Source organism: Anomalospiza imberbis, unplaced genomic scaffold (genome assembly GCF_031753505.1).
Source record: "Anomalospiza imberbis isolate Cuckoo-Finch-1a 21T00152 unplaced genomic scaffold, ASM3175350v1 scaffold_334, whole genome shotgun sequence".
NCBI classification, from domain to species: domain Eukaryota; kingdom Metazoa; phylum Chordata; class Aves; order Passeriformes; family Viduidae; genus Anomalospiza; species Anomalospiza imberbis.
The window spans coordinates 93,537-99,536 of record NW_027099953.1 but is presented as its reverse complement, the minus strand read 5'-3'; the positions used below and the strand labels follow the sequence as shown (position 1 = coordinate 99,536).

At 55.9% G+C, this 6,000-nt stretch overlaps 1 long non-coding RNA gene across 1 annotated transcript in view; it reads left to right on the top strand.

Moving 5' to 3' along the window:
* The first annotated feature begins 1,967 nt into the window (after window positions 1-1,967).
* The window catches only part of LOC137466618 (uncharacterized), a 56,810-nt gene continuing 52,777 nt past the window's right edge, over window positions 1,968-6,000 (top strand). Inside the window, exons 1-2 of the long non-coding RNA XR_010995244.1 lie at window positions 1,968-2,109; window positions 2,393-3,278. This is a non-coding gene — a long non-coding RNA (uncharacterized lncRNA). The remainder of the gene's footprint in view (window positions 2,110-2,392; window positions 3,279-6,000) is intronic.

Sequence of the window (6,000 nt, the reverse complement as noted above, 5' to 3'; positions counted from 1 at the left end):
GCAGCCAGCCCAACAAAAACACGGGTGGGTGGGGGTAGCAGAGAGGGGGGCCGTAACCTGTGTCCCAGCTGGTTTGGTGTGCAGGTGACAAAGGGCTTGGACTGCTCCACTCACCTGGTTTGTTTTGGATTCATGATGTTTTTTGGGCAGTGCAGGCAGGGAGGATGAAGGCATGGTTTTCCCAAGCACTGGGTGGGTTTTTCCTCCTCATGGTCGGGCCTTGCCAGGACTTCTGCTGCCCTCTTCCAACCCCAGTGGCTTCTTTTCCAACCCCGAGTCTGTACACAAGTCCCAGGTGCTGGCAAGAGGGCAGCGGTCACCCCGTGTGCCACTGGGGCAGCCCCCACACGCCCAGGGATGCTGGGGCCAGGCTCTGGGAGCAGCAGCATCCCCCTGATGAACCCCATCTGTATTCCACAGGAACACCGTCATACAGCCCCCCGGAATGGATCCACTTTGGATTTTACTACGGCAAGCCAGCTACCATCTGGTCCCTGGGCATCCTGCTGCACCAGATGGTCTGCGGGGAGCACCCTTTCAGGAGGAGCCAGAACATCAGCTGGGACCATCAGCTCTCGCTGCCACGACGGCTCTCTCAAGGTGGATCCTCATCTCTGGCCACGGGGGCAATGGCAGTGCTGGGAGACAGCAGCAGCTCGTGAGCATCCCGCCCTGGCAGCTGCTGAGGAGGTGGCACATGTCCTGCTCTCCTGCTCTCCTCCAAAACAGGGAATTGATGGGGAAGTTTAGGCCCAGCTCTGAGCACATCCAGCATGGCCTGGACACGGGAATAGTGGGGCAAAGCCAACAGGAGCCTTCTCCAGCTGACCGGCGGGTTCTGGTTTCTCTGCCCAGAGTGCCAAGATGTGATCAGGCGGTGTTTATCCATGCTGCACTCGGACAGGCCCTCGTTAGAAGAGCTGTTATGTGATCCCTGGCTGCAGGATATTCATCTGCCCTAGAAGAAGGGAGAGAGCCACAGGCACACTTTGATGCAAGGCCCTGGTAAGTTGCAGCTCCACACATGCCTTGGCAATCAGAAGCAAAGGAATCCAGACATTTTGTCCTGCCTGTGTCACTGCCCAGGGGTCATCAGATGGGGACACGCAGCCGTTGTGCTGGAGCTGAGCTGCTCTGCCCAGCACTGGTGGCCGCCATCTGAGCTGGTTTTGCTTGTCCTGGTTCCCTGACAGCTCTGGGCCCTGGGCAGAACCCTGACAGCCTGGGCTCACCTCCAAGGAAGGAGAAGGAGCCCCTGGAGAAGCTGTACCAGGTGGGGCTGCTGCTGCTGGGGACAGCGAGGACGACATCAAGGATGACAACCTCTTCCTCCACCTGGCCACCGGCAGCTGAGGATGATGGACTTCGATTCTGGCACCTTCTCCAAAGCCAGGCTCCACAGGAAATTTGCAGGTGAGTCCACACGCAGGGGGATGCTCCCAGATTTGGGCATTGCACAGCCTGGCCAGGAACCAAAGGTTCCCCCTTTGCTGGGGCGGATGCAGCTGATCCTTCAGTCGGCTGCCAGGCTGCTTTTGGCAGGGCTGGGGGGATGGGCTGGGGTGGTGATGAAATGGGAGTGGGCTCCTGGCCCTGCCAACAGCCCCCAGCACCCACCGTGCCCCGGGCTGGGGCTGGGGCTGGGGCAGCCATCCCGACACAAACAAACCCCCATGGTGGGAGCAGAGGTGGGACTCCAGAACCTGTGCAGGGGCTGCTTTGCTCTGCAGGCAAGGAAGGGCTTGGGCTGCTCCACTGCCCCTGTTTGCTTTGGGGTCACCGTTATTTTGGGGGGCAGTGCAGGGGGGAAGGGAGAGAGCCTGGGCTTCCCTCACCTGTGGGTGGGTTTTTACCTGGCATGCAGGGGTTGGGCCTTCCTCGAGTCCCTGACAGTAATATGATTTTTGACCTTTTTTCTTCTTCCCCTTTTTGTCTGTAATCTATTTTCAATAATTTGTTGTGTGTTTTTCTAGAGGAAGCGTTCTAGCTGGGTCCAGTCTGGATGGGGAAGTGCTTGGGAGAAGCTGTGGTGTGGATGGGCCGTGCCCTTGGAGAAGGATGAGGACATCGTCTGGGACCAGCTTTTCTTCCAGCGGGGGATGGCGTCAGGTGGGTCCCGTCTGCTTGGCATGGTGGGATCAGAGCTTTGGGGAGATGGCAGCGAGCACAGGAGCATCCTGCTCTGGGCAGCTGCTGAGGGCTGGATGTGCCGTGGCTGGCTGCAGGCTGGGCACATGTCCTGCCCTCCTGCTCTACTCCCAAAGGCAGCAGGGATGGGCAGCTCTGGGCACAGCTCTGGGCTCAGCCAGCATGGCCTGGGCACCGCGGGCGGCTGGGACAAGGGGACAGGAGCCTTCAGCTGACGGGCACTTTCTGGTTTCTCTCCTTGCAGCCGGGCTCTGCGGGTGCTGAGGCTGCTCTGGGCTCTGCCAGGGCTCTGCTGGAGCTCAGCACCGGGCCGCAATCAGCCAAAGAAGAAATGGGGTGACCTGCAGCACAGACTTGCTGGAGCATTTCAGCAACACAGCTCAAGTGTGCAGAGTGTACACCTCCCAGGGAAAACATGACACCACCCCAAAATAAACTTGTTCAATAGCTTCTGAAATGAAATCAATCTGGGATGACCCCAAATGACATTTTGCAGCTTGCTCAAGCTGTAGCTCAGTCTTTCTCTGAACAGTTCTCTCCCCCACCTGCCTTTTACTTCCCAACTGCTCCCTCTTTTCCCCCAGTGAGTTCCCAGCCCATGGCAGTCTCCATCACACTGTTGCCTTCCTTGGTGCCCCTCACCACGAGGAAGGCCGAGCCCCAGGCTTAGGGACTCATCCTGTCACGGGCTGAGGAGCAGCAATGTCTCAGAGGTCCAGTGGGATTTTAGTGTCATTCAGAGCTGCTCTCCAGCCCTCAGCTCTCCTCACTGCTGAGTTCCCACTCCCTTTTCCTCGTCCTTGAAGCAGGATGAGCTCTGTGAATCCCCTTGAGCCTCCCCACTCTTCCCAGCCCACGCACCCACCTCAGTTAGGCTGAAGCTGCAGCTTCTCTGTCTCCTGTGGCACACCAGTCCAGTCCCCTGTGCGGGGAGCCCCAGCCCCAGAGCACAGCACTCAGCAGTGCAGTCCGGGCTGGAGCAGCTGCCCTGCAGCCCTGGCTTAGCTGTTTGTGGCAAGGGAATGCTCCCTGTTTGCAGCTGTCCCTGCAGGATGGCCCCAGGGCAGAGCCCAGCCGGGCTCCCACTGCAGCCCCTGGAGCTTGGGGCAGACAGTGGTCCCAGAGCTGAGGTTCATGGGGAGCACCCAGAGCTGTGGCTTGCAGTCAGTGTTGGCAAATGTTGTGTTCTCATTTCCTGCAGCCTGTGGGGAAATCAACCTGCGCTGCCAGGCCTGTGTGTGCCAGGCCTGTGTGTGCCAGGGGCTCTTGGATGTCTCTGTACCCATGGACAGAAGGCTCTGTGTGTGCCAGGGGCTCTTGGATGTCTCTGTACCCATGGACAGAAGGCTCTGTGTGTGCCAGGGGCTCTTGGATGTCTCTGTACCCATGGACAGAAGGCTCTGTGTGTGCCAGGGGCTCTTGGATGTCTCTGTACCCATGGACAGAAGGCCCTGTCTGTGCCAGGGTTTCCATAATGTCTCTGTACCCATGGGTATGGAATAGCATGGGCCCTGAATGTGTCAGTCCCGTTGCTTGCACGCTCCTTCCTTTGTATACAAAACGCATCCATGCACACCCCCATGTACAGATACATTAAAACGTCAGGGAGGGAGAGAGATTTCCCCCAGGGCTCTAACTTTGCCATAACTCACCTTTTAGCCGGGTGGCCAGGGGATTTTTTTCCCCAGCTCTGTGTGAGAAGGTGTCCAGGAGCTGAAGGAGCGGCATTTAGAAGCAGTTTCAGGATTTCTAGGCAGGAAGTGGAGCTGACAACCATCCACGTAACTCGCCGTATTCATCAGGATGTGCTGCTGGTTCTTTGGGAATATGGCCCAATGGAGACACGAGCCTTGGAAAAATCCCAGCACTCTGTGGGTTTGTGCAAAGGGGGAGCAGCAGAAACACTTTGTGTCTGCTTTGGGCACACAAGGCCCAAGGAGCTGCGGTGGCAGAGGGTGACCTGGGATGGTGGCAGGTGAAGTCCTGGTTCATGACATCCCAGAGTGGCACAGGACAAAGCTCCAAGCCCTCCCAACCCCACTGATGAAGTCTTTGTGATGCTGCACATCCTATAGGAAAAGCTGCTGTCACACAATGCACTGGGATTTGTAAGTTTCATTTTCAATACTTTACGTCCAGGTTTCAAATTGCAATTTTTTTTGGCCTCAAGACACAGTTGTGCACAATCCATCTCTCATCCTCCTATTGCTTCAACTCCAATTTAAAAAAAAATCTTAATATTGGAAACAAAACCCAGTCTTTAAAAAAAGGATGCTGAGGTCAGTCCGTAAGATGGATCCAGACCATCAGAACATGCACAAAGCAAATGAGTTCTCCTTTTAAAACGACCAGTTACCTCTTAATCCAAAGGTACAGAAGATTTTCACTACAAATTTTTTTCTTGTTTTTCATATTTTTCTCATTTTTCTTTTCCTTTTTCTTTAAGAAGATAACACATCCTGAAAAAGAGATGTTCAGCAAAATGAGAAACATTTCTCATAAATAATGAAAATATTTACTCCTCTGCTTTTCTCTGGATACCCTGATGTAAAAAATCTAGCAGATATGAGCAGAGGTGTCAAGTGTTTGCTTTGGACTAAGCTGGAGTTCAGCACTGCTGACATCCTGCTCCAGCCAAGAGTTGCAGAATTCTTTTGCACACCTCGAGCCATGTGTTTGCAGGCACAGCACCTGCAGTGCTGACACATCAGGGCACGTGAATAACTCTGTTACTCCCTCACAGAATTTGGGCTCTGCCCCAGAACGAGGTGCTCCAGCCCTTGGCTCCTGGTTCCCGTGGGGAGCAGCTCCCTTCCCTCTGGCTGAGCTGCTCAGGCAGAGCCCGGCAGCTCCTGGCCCTGCAGGGCTGAGGCTTTTCCCCGTGGCTGGGCACAGACTGATGGAGCAGCACTGCTGGACACGGGGGCACACAGAGGGACCAGCAGCAGCTGCCTTAGGCCACCTGAGGCTCCAAGGCCCAAACTCTGAGCAGACAGGGCTGGAAGAGACTCGCAGGCTCCCTGCTGGCTCTGCTGCCCCACTTGTGCCCACCTGGGAGCCCCCAGGGCCAGCAGGGACTTGAGATGGCAGCCCTGGGCTCCTGGAGGTTGTGCAAGGAACGGAGCTGGGGATTCCCTGTCCATGGGGAGCTTCCAGATGGAAAAGGCAGCTGTGCCCAGGCAGCTCCAAGGGCAGAGAAAGGAGGGTCTCGACCCCTGGATCTGTGCCAGTCCCACAGTCCTGGGCAGCAGCCACCGAGCCCTGGGGGAGCAGAGGGCACAGCAAGAGGGACAAAAGCAGGCAAGGTCAGAGACTGGAGAGAGCCAGACCCGGCAGCAGGAACAGCTGCTCCATTGCACTCTTGGAGAAAGCTCTTGGCTGGTTCCAAGCGCTGAAAGGCGTGCTGGGCAGAGAGGAGGCCACAGCAAACACTGCTCCTGTTTCCACAGCCTCCCCTCTCCGTGTCCCAGAAGGAATTGGATGGACTGTGTTCTTCTCCCCGAGTCGTCCGGTTCAGCACGAGCAGCTGAGCACCAGGAGCTGAAGGAGCTGGAGCCTCAGGCCACAAGAGCTGGGCCTGAGGAGACTTTCTGAGCAAATGAATGCTGCTAACATGGACCTGGCTGAATGCAGCAGATGGAATCATGGAATTGTTATGTGTATTTTAGATAATTCGTGCTTGTGAGAAATAGATGTATGAAAAATGTTATATTGGTAAGAAATATTCTGTAAGTTTTTTTAAGCACCCCAACAAGGACGGGTAGGTTGCTTCACAGTATTTCAAACCCGCAGCTGGCAGCAGGGAGAAAAGGACCTAATTTGCAAACGAATGGACGTGGCCAGCTCGGAGAT